General features: G+C 43.2%; 1 protein-coding gene across 5 annotated transcripts in view; it reads right to left on the bottom strand.

Annotated features, from left to right (window-relative positions):
- The window catches only part of PPP2R2B (protein phosphatase 2 regulatory subunit Bbeta), a 243,761-nt gene that overhangs the window by 67,844 nt on the left and 158,914 nt on the right, over positions 1-17,003 (bottom strand). The window lies entirely within an intron of this gene.

The raw sequence follows: 17,003 nt of genomic DNA, 5'->3' as shown, positions 1-17,003 counted from the left end.
GTCAAAATTACAGTGAGGCGAATTGTCCTAATGTGTGAGAAACAAGGAAACAGACAGGAACCAGTAACTTATATAGGGGGTCAGAATCTGGGAAAGCCATGCTTTAAAGGCTTTACTCAGTGGTGTTTACCCCTAAGGCAAAGCAGGCAGGAGAACCGCCAATGATTGGATTTATTAGGACTATTTTTAGAAGAATGTCAGAGGTTAATTCTACTGTGGTTATTCCCCTACTGGTCTTCATGAATTGTCTTTGAGTGCAGCATTCAGCGAAGGCAAAACAGTGCAGGGGGGAGAAGGAATACGGCCTCAAACCCAGCAGTTGGCTAAAGGACATCTTTTAAAATGAAAGGCACTTTGTTTTAGCTTTTGGTATCCAGATCCTTTGTGTACAAGTCAGTTTTATTGAACTTTAATTTCTCTTTTCATACCTTATTTATGTAACCTCTCTTTCTCTCGGTCTTTGTATATGTGTGTGTCTATCTAAACAAAACATTTCTAACAAACATGTACACCCCTTATATGTATGACGTGCACACATATTGGGTACATACACTCAGACGTCGTATGAATGCTTAAAGAAAAACAGGTGCTTAGGTGCTGCCCTGAATAGGGATGCTTTTCTGACCCCTCTAGATGAGCTGTAGATATCACAAGAGCTTCTCTCACTGATTGTTTTTTAGCATATACTTTACTGGATCAAAATCTGTGTTTTACTGTAATGCACCGAGAGTCTGAGACAGGTGAAAAACATCTAAATAAATAGGTCAGCACTGAATTGGACCCAAACATACAAGATACAATCAAAATATTGGGAAGGTACTAATATACATGGATCTCTCTTTTACACACACACACACACACACACACACACACACACACACACACACACACACACACACACACACACACACCCCTTCAGAAGCCACGGTGAATGCTGGTTATTGTCTATGTCTTCTACTAAAAAATTTCCTCAAGAGTTCTAGCAAACCCGCAAAGGTAGCTTTCTAAATGGTATTTCAGACAGGCAAGTTTCCTCCCTCCAGGTTCTAATTGTCCTGAATTGCTCAATCATCTTAAATATTGCATCCCATGATCTCAAGTTATAGATGTTAGTTACAACAGTCATTTTCCTATTCTTGTCCCCAGACTGGTGCCACTACACCCACATAAACTTCCTCTGTTCTTTGCCAGTGTCTGGACCAAACTGCTTCCGATTTATGGCCTGACACACCATAATGGCTTCAATGTACGTCAGGTGAAATCTGGCCCATTTTAAACAAGTTTAGTGCTATTTACCCATTTCACTAGAATCCAGTTTGGTTATTTTCCCCTTATTCCTCTACTAGGATCTGGCTGGTGCCTGGTGGCTTAACTCAAGCTGGGAAACCAATGGGACTCTTAGCTGGCTGACAAGGAGATGATTCTTCTCCTCCCCAAAGGGCAACAAAGTCCACCTCAGTCATGCATTAAGTTTCTACCAGACTAAATTGAAGCAGTGACTCCTGGATGTTCCCCCACCCCAACCAACATGTTCTTAAAAAGAACAACAACATTCAGATTAACTCTGGGGCCTGAAGATTCACCTGTAACTCTAGCAACTCCAATGCTTTAATCACAAACCTCTGTCATTAAAAAAAAACAAAAACAACAAAAACAAACCATCAGTATAACTCAGATCTCCACAATCTGGCTAGAACAAGGAAGGGATTCCAGGAGCTGGTGTAAGAGTACAGCCACAGGTAGGGTGAGTCTCAGGCTCTAGCTTCACTACAGCGACCCACTACAACCGGCCTCTGTACAAAGGCGAAATGTGGTATCTCACTCATCTATTCCACGCTATGTCCACTCACGCATCCTGGTGGACTAACCACCATTTACAGTCCTTACTGCTCAGACTGTGTGTTACATTCTCCTGCCCACCTTTCTGTCCAGCTCTCCTTTGCTTTTCACTATTAATGTGGGGCAGATTATGGTCCATGAGTAAAAACAGGAAACAAGCCTTCCAGTGTGGAAGGCGACTGGGGACACAAGACCTTCTTCTTTCTTGACACTTTCCTAATCAGGGTCAGTGACTTTCATAGCCTTCTTCCAAAACGCATGAATGTATACCTAGCTGTCGTGCATATTGGTCTCTATAAGGTCCACGGATATCCGGTCCATACATCGAGTCTTTGGCCTCCCCCTTGGTCATCATCAGTCCACGATCATTGCAAAGGCCAGCCTACCAATATCGTTAACTTTAGCAGCCCTTGCCCAGTTACAACAATCGGGTAAGGCTGTTGCAGGTGGCTTGTGAGGAATGATCCTGCTCTCTGAGGGACACTTGACATGGACACAAGTTCAAAAGGGCATATCTTATTGGACAAGCTTTACAGGTTGGCTGTCCAAGATTGACACCACCGGTTTGAAATTGGAGTTTCCCTTCTAGGTGATCTGCTTATCAAGGCTACCAAATCCTACCTGCCCCAGCAAGTCTTATTTTAAGGTGGTCTTTATTCACCTTGATGTCCTCATCATAGGGCCTATCTGGCATTTTACAGAGATAGCCGTGCCACCAGCTACCCCTCCATGCCCTGCTGAGAGATGCCATGACTACTTATTGGATATTCACAGTTGTCCTTCCGTTTCCTATCCATCACCCAGGAATGTGCCTGATGGGAGTTGGTTGCCCCTTCTCAGTGCTGGGGACACACGGCCATCTACAATTTATTCATCATGTCCACTGTTTTATGTCTTCATAGGGATCCCTCCGCTCACTTTAGGATCCAATCACTCCCTGATAATGTGCGAGGAGCCCACCATGTCCGCTGAGCTGTGACAATCCAGATGGCAGCAGGCAGGTGAGTAATGAACTCCATGCTGCTTCTATTAATATTCACGCATCTTCCCCATATTGCCCCGTCTCTCCAGCATTAAGCATAATTGCAATGACATGTGAATGCTTTCTAAAGTTTGTCTTAATTCATTTATAACATTTGGTTCCTGTGAATAGATTTAGGGATAATATTTCATTGCACACAGAGCCAGCACTGCAGCAAAGAAACCCAAGAGGATTACGGTAGATAACACCCCATCCATCCGAACACACAGAAATGTTCCGAGTGGCAGGGGTGGTAGCCTGGCCAGCACTCAATTGGAAAGCAGTAAGGTGAAGCATTTCTATTCCATTATATGGAGCCCTTCTGATTCAGCCTGGGTTTGTGGGTAGTAAAATCTGCCATTAAGATTTTAACCATCTGCTACCAACTTTCACAAAAGGGATGAACCTCAATACAGAGGGGCCAAATTCTACTCTCATTTACACCAGTGGAAAGCCAAAATAACTCGACTGGACATGGCTGGACTATTTGGTCCAATCAACACTTTCTACAAATTTCATCCTTTTTTAGTAAGGGAGTCATTTGTGATTTGCTTCAAAAGTGTATTATTCATACCTTAAGTACCTTAGATAAATGAGCTACAGGCCAATTACTATCCCCATTTTACAGATATGGAACCAAGACAGAGATTTGGTCCTTAACTACCACAATTAGTGGTATGATTTTTTTTTTAACCAAAATAGTTATACCAATATAACACCTAGTGTGGATGCAGTTATACTGGTATGAAGTGCCTTATACTGGTATAGCTTATTCCCATCCTGTATGGCATCTTTATCCCAGTATAACTGTCCACACTATAGGGATTGTACCACTTCAACTATACCAGAATAAAGTGATACAACTTGTGTGTGTAGACAAACCCCAAGTGACTTGTTCCTGGTCACACAGGAAGCCTGGGGGTGGGGTGGGGTGGGAAATCAGGATTTAAACTTCTCTCTGCCCAGTTGAGTCCTGTAGCCTAACTGCAAGACCATCCTCCTTTCTACACTTGTACAATTCCTAGAACACAGGTTTGTAATCTATTACTATATTTAATGTTGATGCTACAAGGCTGGGTGGCCCAGGGAACGGATAATAAAGTACACAGCCTTTGACTTTAGATCACCAGCTCATATTCAACCCAGATTTGAAGTGACCCAAATCCTTCTGTATGATGCCCTAACACTTCCCTACACCGTGTGTAGCTCCCCTTTCCAGCATAGCACCTTAACTAAGCAATAAATACACAACAAAATTACTTACACATGAGTAGCATGACCTCCCTGAACCTCCTCTTGAGTGATTCTCTCATCATTACTTAGTTTTGATGGATAGAAACAGACGAGTCAAGGTGAAAAAAAATAATGCCTTGCCTAGACCTGTCAAAGATTTATAGGGAACCTGGGAGTGGGGAAATAGATGCAATAGTGCCAGGAACGTCCAGGTTACTTGGACACATTATGCACTGTGGTGCTGATTTAGAGGGAATACCAGTAATTTTTTTTCTGGCCTTGGGTTTACATTCTTGTATAATGACTTGTATGGATATTTGTAGTTATCAGGACGTGTAACAATGTACAGGAAAGTCCCTGTCACTCAAGCCTGCCCCTTGGCACTGATAGGGGATCTGAAAGAGCTGTGGGAGTGGAATCAAAGGGCAGGAATGCATAAGAATAAATGGTGATGGATTAATAAAATAATCAATAATAATATAAAAGGCTGAATCTTTTCCTCTTTTCTACCCTCTTTTGGTTGGCCTTATGCAGGCTTTGCATTCAGATGAGGGCAAGGACCCTGCACTACGCCCTGCTCCATAATCTCCTTGCAGTCTCTCACCCTTATGCATGCAGGGCTAGAGACTTTAATGATGCAGGGTAGTGGTTGAGCTGTAGAATATTCTACTTTATCCACAGACTTCAGGCATGTATGAGGCGCTGTGTACATAGCTCATTCTTTCATGTGCATTTCCAGCACCGGCACAAGCTGCTTGAGAAGCTGCCCCCACAGTAGAGACACATTGAAAGTTTTTGTCATTCAAAGAAAACTGCTATTAGATAAATAACACTGAGCAAAACGTAGCTCTCTCTGACCCGCCAAGAAACTCCACTGGTTAGCCTTGCGTTTGTTTAATTGATTAGCTAGGACTGGACGGTGCCATAAAAGTTGTTTACATAAGCGGGACAGTGGCTAGGCTATACTAGAGGCAGCCACCTGGAAGTGAAACAAGCAAAAGCCCAAGTTCACAAAACATCCAGCTGAGCTGGTTCATTTCCAGAGTGCTTAAGTTATTTACAGAAAGGTTCTAATTACTGATCAAAAAGACGAAGGAAATTAAATTGGGATCCCAACGCACAACGCAGATGATTACTAGTGATCTGCTAAATGTTTGCAATGAAAGCCCTAGGCCATGAAAATCTCACCTGGTTTTAGATTTGTTACAAATTCACAACCCAGCCCAGGTTTGCTAAGAAGTCTGAGGACCTTATTATAGAGCTAGGGCCCTCTTTTGCAATACCAAAGGGATTGGGGATCTCGTCCAACAGCCATTAATCTCAATGTTCCATGGATCAGGCCCTTAATCCCCATTTTAATTACAAATCTCAGCTCAAACTGCTAACGACACCACTATGCTTTTGTGTCAAGAGCTGGTAGGAGTTTGTAACTTCCCCACTTTTAAGAAAATAGGATAAACTCAGTGATTTTGACCAAGTTGCACTTCAAAATTTGGGGTTTATTGAAACCTGCATATTGAAGTAAAATTTGGTTCAGGATGCATGCCAAGCTACGTGGACAGAATATGGGGAAAATGTCTGCATGAGCCCCTGCAAAGTGAAACAGCTATATTTCCCTCAACTCTCGTATCTGATCACATCCAGAGCCAGTTCTAGACTTCACAACCGAAACATGAACACACAAACTTTGGGGAAGTTTGTCCTTGGAACCAAACTTGGATCTGTGGCATGGGCCCATCTCTGATTAGAACAGCCCTTTTCCTTTATGGTGATTTCATCTTTGGAACGTATTTAAAGTTTCCAGTTTAAATAAAATGTCAGTTATAAACATGTCAATTTCTAACCATATTTTACTGCGAACCATCCTGCCCAGTGTTTTTACTCTTTTCCTAATTTATGTGCTTCTCACGGAAGATAGCAACTCGAATGCATTAAAATATGGGCAGAAAGTCAAGCCTCACATTTCCCTAGGACTGTTCCAGATGAAAAAACTGTGAAAAATGGTGTAAATTAGATCCATACAAAGCAAGCTCCATCAGTCAGATCGTTTCTCTGTAAAAAGTCATGCACTTTTTGCCTGGGAAAGTTCTACCTAAGTACCAGTCTGGAACACAGTAACATACATAATTGTGCCTTAATGATACAGTGAGTGACAGAAATAGGTGCACAGTAATAAAGATAAGAAGATGTCCGAACGCAGGTCTCTATGGCAATAACTAACACATACAGCGCATGTTCCTCAATACTTTCTAGTTTTTCACTGATCATCAGCTGACAACTATGGTATTCATGGCATTCCCTACCCTTAGTACAGGGGTTAGCTGGGGAAAATGCTGTAAATAGCATGGGAGTATTAGCTATAAAGGCAACTGGAGAAATTTTAGAGGTGACCACAGTAACTAGTTAATGTGTCCCTTGCATCCAGATGTTTTTCCCTTCTAAAATCACCCACTTGGAATTGTATTTGTTTTTCACCATTTAATTTTCTCCATCAACTGCTGCTGATTACATTTAAGCCATTTAATTTTTAATGAATTAAAAACTTTCAATGCTACAACAAGACATTTTTCAGACAGCATCCAGCTACCTAATGGATTACCTTGTCAGCAGAACTATTTAAAACATCTGGGGCCAGAATTTATGAACAATCCATACTCAGTTCCTGGGGCATAAGAAATCACCCTGGCCACTTTGTTGCTTTATTCCAGGGGAGCAGAGCAGGGGGAGTTCTTGGCCATAGAATCTGCTGAACTTTTCTTGGTTTCTCTGTTTACTTGCACACCTGCTGCTTGGATTTCATGCGTATTTAAATAATGGTCCATGGCTCACGAAGTTTTATCACCCTAAAAAAACCCAAATAATGAATAAAAAAAATCAGAATCCCTCTTTTATAATAGTCCAAATTCACACACCACTGATTTCAATAGAGTTACACCAGCCAAGATTTTTGGTCCAATATGTGTCATTCGATATAATTAAACATCTGTGGCATTCTTCATAGTAAACTGGGAAGAAGGTGCCAGTAGTTTCCATTCTGTGTGGCTAGTTGCTTTCACTTAGTCAGTCAAATCTATCATGGCCTGATACAAAACCCACTGAAATCAACAGGAGTCTATCCATGGACTTCAACAGGGTTTAGATCAGGCTCTGTCCTAGGTATTTCCAAGTGAAAAAACATTACAGTGTTAGGTATGGAAATATCTTCCATTCCTTCAACAAGTGAGGTGAGCCCAGTATAGCATGTTAGCTGTTTTTTAAAAGATGTTTCCTGGTAAACTTGTGACGCTCTTAAGCAACCCTCTCCGATTCAACTGCCTGCCTGCTACTACACCCCAAACTTCATTTAAAAGCCAGCACAGTATAATTATTAATTTGAATTAATATATATTCATATTCATGTGATCAATAATTCATAGCTGTTCCTCCTAAGACTCCTACAGCAGTTTTGTGACAACAGAAGGCATATAAGGGCTTTTTTCTTCCTCTTCTTTTCCTTGCTTCCTATATGTTCAGTGCCTGGAGTGCATGGAATTTGAAGAAAACTGTTTCCATGGTGATCCTTCCTTCTCCAAGCAGCAGGCTATACCAGCCTGCAGTTCTCTCCTTTCTGAAGTGCATTAATGTTCCTTATTGCTTTCATGCTAAATATATTGAAGATTGGATTTGATTTCCTCAGCAGCGATACAATTTTATCAGAAAAATGGGAGTATATATATTTATTTTCAGCATAAAGAATAAGTTCTCCCCTCCCCCATCCTTTCATCAAGAGAAGGAGAAAACCTAACAAGGAAGAGAAAACTAACCAGTTATTAAAGAAAACCCCCAGGAAGACAGAGGTTAATGGGAAGATTTGAATTTTCAGAGCAGTCCAGTTTGAAATGGAGCTGTTTGGCTGCGTCTTCCACATTGTAACGGAGACTAGGAAGGAGCCTCTGTTTCGCTGGAGGAAGGTGTGGACCACAAATGGCACTGGGTTAATTCCAGGAGCGGCGCCAAGGTTTTTGCCGCCCTAGGCGGCAGCGCTCCTCCTCAGAGCATTCGGTGGCGGGGGTCCTTCCGCTCCGTGTCTTCGGGGCGCTTCGGCGGCAGGTCCCGGAGCGAATGAAGGACCCGCCACTGAAGCGCCCTGAAGACGTGGAGCAGAAGGATCCCCGGTGCTGAATTGCCGCCAAGGACGGCAAAATGCCGCCCCCCAAATCCTGCTGCCCTAGGCGACCGCCTAGGGTCACCTAGTGGAAGCGCCGGCCCTGGTTAATTCTCATCTGCATATGCTAGGCATTAGCATATCCAGAATCCTTGCTTAGGGCCAGATGCTGCTCTCCATGAAGCGAATGGCAAAACTCCCAGTGGTTTGAAATGGGAGCAAGACGATGCTCTTCTTGAGATGCAAGCTGGCTTGTGTGCTGTTATTGTCCCAATGTGGAGCCCAGTCCTGCACCTCTCATTGCTGTAACTAGGAGAGCTGGTGACTGAACTCCCATCGGTGTTCTCAGAAGGCCTGATCCAGTAAGAGGAGGAGCACCTCCAGCTCCCATTGACTCAATGGAACCAGAGAGTGCTTATCAGCACATTATATCAGGCCTATGAACTCCAAGATGGCAGCACTGAATTGGTTTCATTTGATTGCTAGGGTAATTAAGGTTCTGACCCTGGAATAACTCTCAGGATTCTTGTACCAAAACCCAGAGGAATGTATTCACACGTGCTAGTTCTTTTCCAGATGGGCTTTGCATGGGCCTTCTGTGTCGTCTCCTCTGGTCTCACTGCTGGAAGAAAGAACTAGGAGGAGAGTCTCCTTCCTCTGATCCTAGTTGCCAGAGAGGACAATCAAGCTAAGCGTTTCTGAGGCTACTAGAAGGGTGAGACACTCGTGCTCGTGGTTCAGGCAGATCTTGCCCCCAGCCATGATCAGGGCCTCTGTGACTAATGCCCATATACCATTTGGTCTGCAATGTAGAGCTGCTCCTAAGCTCTATGCTGATCACTGCAAATCCCTGTATCATATTAGTTCACAGCAGATATTAAGGACAAAGTGATTAATCACCCAATAACAGAACATGTGACTGCTGCAGCACGTCTCCTGAGCAACAGAGGCTACGGAAAGGCTACTTTCCTGCATTCTATGCCACCTTCCCATCGAATTTCAAATCAAGATCAAGGTCTCATCCTTATCTTCAAAGCACTCTGCAGCCTGGACCCAGGATATCTAAAAAACTGTCTATAGCTCCAGGATGAAGGCCATGGTCAACAACTTAACTCCTCTGTATAACACAACTCTCAACAATAAGAGTGAAGCTAGGCTCTGTGGGAGACAGAACCTTCTCCGAGTGTGGTCTGACACTGTGGACTGATCTCCCCCAGGCACTAAGGATTCTCAGAAGCCTGACAACTTTTTGCACAAAGGGCAAGGCGCATTTCTTTGTCCTTGCCTTCATTCATATAAACACCCAGCAACAGGTATATTTAATACACTTAAAAAATCCCCCCCAAAACAAAACAAGACACTCCATTCCACTTGCTTCTCCTCTGGGGAGAAGATGAGAGAACAAACAACAAGTGACTTATGTGCAGTCACATCTCTTAATGCACTACTGGAGGGCACACAGATACTATGGTGATGAGTGTGATATAAAAGCCTATGCAGAATACAATGGAATAGAACCAGTCATTTTATCTATATACCAGGTATTGTGGAGCCACAATCTAAGGACCTGATCCTGTTTTCATTTAAGCCAATGGCAAAACTCCCACTGGATTTCATTAGGAGCCTTAGGGAGATATAGTACAGACTAATGTATGTCCACAGATAGGCATGTGCAAATTCCACAGAGGTTGGTAAGAGTTGCACATCTCTATGTGGATTTGCCCACATAAAAAGAAAAATAAAGAAACATTCTGCACAACTAACAATAAAGCTCATTATGCTGTGAGCTCAAATAAAAAGGGATAAACAGTGTAAATTGGGGGAGGAGAGGGGAGGAAATCGCTGATGAGAGCATCGTTTCCAATTGAGCTTACATGTATTATAGCAGCGGGCTCATCCACCAGCCTTCATCTTTTACTGGATAATGCAATGATCAGATTTTGTTAATCAGCTCATTAAAAAAAAATTACACACTATTGCAAAGACATGCTGGTGGCAGACTGAGTTAGGAGGCAAAATTAGGATGAACTGTCAGGAAGGAAGGAAGGACTGACAAGTACAGAATCTGACATTACTACTTGTTAATAGTATTGCAGTGCGTACTCAAATCAGCAATAATGCCTGTTTCACAATGCCCTAACCTTCGACTGATATTAAGGGAGATGGTGGTTGGCCTTGTAGTTTTTCAAGGGCAGCTCCATTGTAACTACCTGATTGTTGTATTGATCAGATCTCTGTCATGTTAAAAGAGAGGGAGTATGATAAGAACAGAAGAACAGCCATACTGGGTCAGACCAAAGGTCCATCTAGCCCAGTATCCTGTCTTCTGAAAGTGGCCAATGCTGGGTGCCCCAGAGGGAATGAACAGAACAGGTAATCATCGAGTGATCCATCCCCTGTCGCCCATTCCCAGCTTCTGGCAAACAGAGGCTAGGGGCACCATCCCTGCCCATCATGGCTAAAAGCCAGCGATGGACCTTTCCTCCATGAACTTATCTCTTTTTTGAGCCCTGTTATAGTCTTGGCCTTCATAACACCCTCTGGCAAGGAGTTCCACAGGCTGACTGTGTGTTGTATGAAAAAATACTTCCTTTTGTTTTTTTTAAACCTGCTGCCTATTAATTTAATTTGGTGACCCCTAGTTCTTGTGTTATGAGAAGGACTAAATAACACTTCCTTATTTATTTTCTCCACACCAGTCATGATTTTATAGACTTCTACCATATCCCCCCTTAGTTGTCTCTTTTCCAAGCTGAAAAGTCCCAGTTTTATTAATCTCTCCTCATATGGAAGCCGTTCCATACCCCTAATCATTTCTGTTGCCCTTTTCTGAACCTTTTCCAATTCCAATATATATCTTTCTTGAGATGGGGTGACCATATCTGCACACAGTATTCAAGATGTGGGCATACCATGGATTTATATAGAGACAATATGATAATTTCTGTCTTATTATCTATCCCTTTTTTTAAATGATTCCCAACATTCTGTAAGCTTTTTTGACTGCTGCTGCACATTGAGTGGATATTTTCAGAGAACTATCCACAATGACTCCAAGATCTTTCTTGAATGGTAACAGATAATTTAGACCCCATCGTTTTATATGTATAGTTGGGATTATGTTTTCCAACACGCATTACTTTGCATTTATCAACACTGATCTAATGATTAGGACTGTGAAACATTTTTTGGTTGACTCTGGCACAGACTTATCATGTGACTTTGGGAAAGTCAATCACCCCCTCAGTGCATCAGTTTCCTCCATCCGTAAAACGGGATTACAATATCTACGTTATAAATGTTTTGTGAAGCTGAATTAATTAATGTTTGCAAAGTTCTTTGAGATCCGTAGATGACAGATACTATACTGGGCACCCATATTACAATCATCAAATTGGAATTGTTGCAGTGGGGGACAGGGAACAGCAACTTTCATCTCCGAGACCTGTGGCTGAGTCAGCGTTACAACTGCAAAATTAGCCATTTCCCATCAAACATGGCCCAAAGACAACATCCTCTGAGCTGGTATGCACAGTATCACCCCGAAAGCCTTTAACCTGTTACTATTTCAATGAACTCCCAGTGCAGCCTGTTCATCTCTGAGTCACTCTTACTCTTTGCAACCCTGATGCTGAATCACCCATTACTCAGTGATGGGGGAAGGAAGCCACTGGCCTCATTTCTCCCTTATGCCTCTTTACTCTGTGTTGAAACTTTGGATGGCCCCACCCTATATACTGTGTTTACTTCTGGTTTCCAACTACCATCCATATAGAGCTTGCCCAGACTACATTTAAGGTGCAAAATCACCTTAAATCACCCCCCGCGACTCTCACTCCTTCTAAGAAACAGGCAACAAATGGATACTCTTACTGGCATGTAAATTTCATGGGCAAAACTCACACTTTGGTGTAAATCGATGTAGCCCTTTTGACCGCATTGATTTACACTTGCTGTGGATTTAAATATATGGAGATATACCTATCTCCTAGAACTGGAGGGGACCCCGAAAGTTCATCAAGTCCCCAAATGCAAGCACTAGTAGATGTAACCATTTGTTGACTGTTTCCTGGAAGGAGTGAGAATCTGGGGGATAATACTTGTTCTGGTGGTACAACCAGAGCTTTGGGACCAACAAATTCCATCTGGTTCCATGAGTCAGCATCCTCAGACCTAGGCCTGTGGTTTATACATGGAATTTAATTTGGCCAGTTCTTCCCCTCATTCCCCAAGGTCTGCTGTGTTGTTGTTGTTTTTTATTTAACCAGCCCCGACCTTTTTACCGAACAAAGACTCTGTGGATGGATGTGTGTGTCTGGCCCTTTAATGCACTTCTTCCTCCTTCGATCTTACCAGGTATGGTCCTGATGTGGGAAGCATTTGAGAAAGTATTTCAGAGAGGGAGGGGGCAATAGGGTTAATGCCTATGAGATGGACTCATGCAGAAAAGCAGAACCGTGAAAGGGACTCAGAACTGGAGTTCAGCACTAGGAGCCCCCAATCTTTTTATTATTTGTATAAATCACTCAGCTGATGGCACTGCAAGCAAAGACTCCAAGTCTGCAGATGATAATAAATTGGGAAGCACCATAAATAACAGCAAACCAGGCTGCCAAATGAAGGATTTAGATCATTCAAATCCCGAGCTAGGAGTTGTCAAATCCCGTTTAATGCTGATAACTGTGGGATAATAATTCACTGCAAACATGCCTCCCCCCTCCAGAAGTCCCTCAAATAGAGAGAGGACATGGATGGATTTGTTGAATGGAATGGGGATGCTACACATTGACCAGGAATGGGACTGAGTTATTGTACAATAATCCCCGATGTCCTCAGCCTGCTGTGGGGCTGTAATAAAGAAAGAAGGGATGCTGCAGGATTCCATTAACTGGAGAACATGGTCTGAATCAAAGAGATTTTATGCTGTTAAAGTGGATGAAATGAACATGGGAAGGTAATGGAAAAATGAAAGGGATAAGGGGGAGGGGAATGACTAAGGGTCTGGTTGTATCCACTAACAGGACTGCTGGACACTTGACATAGATCTAGCCAATTAACAGATCCTCAGCATCTCTCTTTTTGCTAATCACCATCTCAGGGCCATTGAGTCTGTAGGAGGCTGTCGAAGCTTTGAGTGAGAAAGGATTTAAAAAAAGCACAATCAAACCTTCACATTCATACTTCGACTAACATAGTATAAATGTCAATAGAAGGCAGTTTTGGAAGCTTACTGGCTCAAAAACTCAGGAATAGCCTAAAGGTCTTAGCTAGTTCAGGAAATTGTTAGATTTTGAACTTTATTGCTCAAAAGGAGTTTTTTTCACTTCTCTCTTTTAAAAGGACATCTGAAATGCATGCGACATCAGCAATACGGAATAGAGGCCATAAATCAAAGGCGTAAGTAGGGACGGTCACACTTTTGTAGGAAGACCATGGAAATACCAACGCCAAGGTTAAAATACTCTCAAGGCTTAATCTTTAAAAGAAGCCTCAACCCGGTCTCAATTTCGCAGGTACAGTTTTGCCTTCACAATCACTCCCAAGTGCAAAGGCATGCTCCTTATACTTCTGCCAATCCAGGTGCCACCTGGCAGGCACGACTCATTTCTCTGTGCGGGTTCTTTTCTAAATGAGCAGTGGAGCCAACCCAGAGCCACTTGGGGTGGATCCCACTTAAGAAAGCAGTACTGAGAAAGAAGGGCAATAGTGGAGGAGCTATGGTCACAATGTGAACAATCAGGGAAGCTGGAAATGATACAAAGGGTGCCCAGACACTGTGGTGAAGGTCATCATTGAAATGCTTGCAATGAAATAAAACACAAATACTTCAGCACCCGGAGCTACTGGGGTGTTAATGTTGACTTTGGGGGAGCTAATCCTCTGGGCATAAAACTAGTCTCTCCGCTCTGTGCACCATATTGCGGCTCCCTTATCATTGTGAATAATACCTTACTCCACCCATTCATTTCAATAGTAATTTCAGCAGGACTATCTGGCTCTATACACCGTGAGTAACAGAATCAGGTCCCGTTTACACAGAAATAAGAGGTCTTCTAAAAGATCTGAATAATCACAGATTATTCCCCCCCCGTTTGATTTAAACCCATGATGAAATGTTAACCAGAACCGGATGGATAAAATTGCCTCCCCCCAACAAAAAGGGGTGGGTGAGAAACTAATTCCCTACATTTCATCAGGCAGAGCATAGAGTGCCTCAGAGGGTCATGCACAGATGATCTGATGCAATCAATCTTCTTCCAAACTGTGTGGTCCACAGTGGGGGGTGAGGGTAGACTACAGAGGTTAAACTGGGATCTAATGGCATGCAAAATCGTACATGATTGATCTGCATTGATTTTTCCCCACTGAGGGGAATGATAGGTTAGCAAACAGAAATCAATTCCACTGCATTAAGCTCAGTAAGAATCTGATCTCATCAGCAAAATGCCATGAAACATTATTGCGCAACCACACAGAGAACCGTATTGCTGTTCTATTGCAGAGGATTTCCTTGTGCAGACACCCCATGCCTGCCTGGTCTCCTGATTCAAAATAGCAAGCTTTGAAGTGTTTTAATTGCATCAGCGATGCCACGTGTCACATAGCATGGTCAGGCTGTGATGCTATCTCCTACAAAACCCCAAGAGAACACCTGCAAACTCGGCAGAAAATTTGGGTCCACATCCCTGTTTCATGGCTATTATGTCAATATTGGCTGAACAAAAATCCGGTATCTGAATTTTTTTTAACTCCCTTGTGCTTTGTGAATGTTCATATCTGAAGCCAAATTTCATGGTTTGCATCCATTTCTTGTCATGGTGTCACCACATCACATGACATGCAATGGCTGATAACCCAAAATGAAACAAACCTCCTGGATCTAACTGCTACAAATATTGGCAAGTACAAAACTCGCTGCCCGTGGTACAGCAAAGAATGCATTAGTGCCACAGGCCTTGGCTAGAGAGTTTCCATCTTCTGGCTCCTGTAGCACATCTCTGCCGCTTTGCCCCATGTTGCTGTCTATTTCAAAACACCTTCATCAAAGCACAGGAATATAGTTCTGCCTACTATCCTGGAAAGATTTAGTTTGCCGTAACTGTTTGAATTGAGAATTCAGAAGAGAATAATTTCAGGGAAGTAGTTATCCTTAAGCACTGCACAATTTACTTTGACGGTGCTTTAGAGAGATTTTCTTTTTAAAACCCACATCTTCCCTGCCCTGGAGAACTTGGATTCAAAGGATCAGATTGTGTCTCTTTACCACATGGCTGTGCAGGGGAATAAGATCTACCCCCCCCTCCATGGCAGTGTTTGCGATCCCCGCCACCCTTCATTGCAGGTTGGCTGGAAAGTAGGAGCAGCTGGCATTCCCTCTCAGCAAATGGCTAGGGAGGGGCCGGGTATAGCAAGCTCCGCCTCCAACACTCCTGCAGGCCAAAGCGAGCCAGCGCAAAGGGAGAAGGAAGTTGCACTTTTTTCAGGGCTGATGCCCTAAGGAGCTAAGGGAGAGCAGGGGAGGAATTGGGACTCTCAAAGAGTCACTGCTTCTTCCTTGGGCTCATACTCGGGTGCAGCAGCTCCACTTACACATAGTTCTGCTCTACAACACTAGATCAGACCAATCTAGAACCTAAACCTGAGCAAAGGAAGGAACCGGAGAAAGGGGAGATGGGGTAGAACCAATAAGAACAGCGTGCTCCATACTGTTATCGCAAACCTCTTAGTGGGGAGCAGTAACTCGCATGCCTTCCCACTGAAGTCAGTGGCATGGCTTGTCCAGGTCATTACTGACCCCTGGAAATAAGGAGTTCAAGATCTGACCCAAAGCTATTTTGGTGTTTTTAAATCACAAACCGAGGGCAAGAAGGGATGAGGAAACAGCCTGGAGTGGAAATCAGCAATGGAAAGAGGGGGGGTTGCAAAGAGATCTGCAGGAGGAGAGTGCTCCTACTTTCCAGCCAACCTCTCTTGGCCACAGGAAGAGGAAGGGCATTTCAGGCTGAGGGAGAAAATAACCCTGCCACACTGAACTGTAGGGGAAAAAAGCCTGGTCTGGCCTCTTTCCTCCCCAATGCCCTTTGGCTAGGATGAGATTTGTACATCACCCCTGCTCTTGTCCATTATCCTGCTGAGCCACGTGGCCCTGCATACCAGCATTCGAGCCTCTTAAACCAATTGCCATCATCGGGATTCATGCGGTGCGTCTCCAGGCCATACATGTGTCCCTTCATTAAATGTACCTGGTCTGTGCTAAACGGATCAAGAGGTTAACAGGGCAGGGGTCGAAGCTACAGAATTCATTTTCAATTACACTCCCCTTCCCCACTCTCCCTTGTAAATGAATCACTGAACCCTATAATTACGAAGAGGCAAGCTGCACAGCGATGGGTGGCAATTCTCTGTACAATATGAACTCAGAACTGTTATCACCCCACACGGATCTTGGATTTAAACTTGCACTGGAAAACTCATCTTGTCTTTCAGCATTAAGATGCACAACTCGTTAGCTCTTGGATTAATGACAATTTTTAATTGGCCAGGCTATGAAAACCTTATAGAGCTATTATACGTTACACCTGTAATAACTGAACAGCATGTTAATCAAGACAATTAGTGTGGGACCCAGAGAATCCCTCTGCCACTGTGAATAATCCTTCTCACTTTGAGAGGAAAATTAACAGCTGCTTTATGGTGTCTCAAATTATCTCACTTTGTATAAGATCTGCAATCAGAGCCACATCAAGTGAGTGGCATATATCATTC

This window comes from Chrysemys picta, chromosome 8, assembly GCF_011386835.1.
Source record: "Chrysemys picta bellii isolate R12L10 chromosome 8, ASM1138683v2, whole genome shotgun sequence".
In the NCBI taxonomy this organism is placed as follows: domain Eukaryota; kingdom Metazoa; phylum Chordata; order Testudines; family Emydidae; genus Chrysemys; species Chrysemys picta.
Note: the sequence above shows the minus strand (reverse complement) of the source record. Positions and strands in the feature narration are given on the sequence as shown.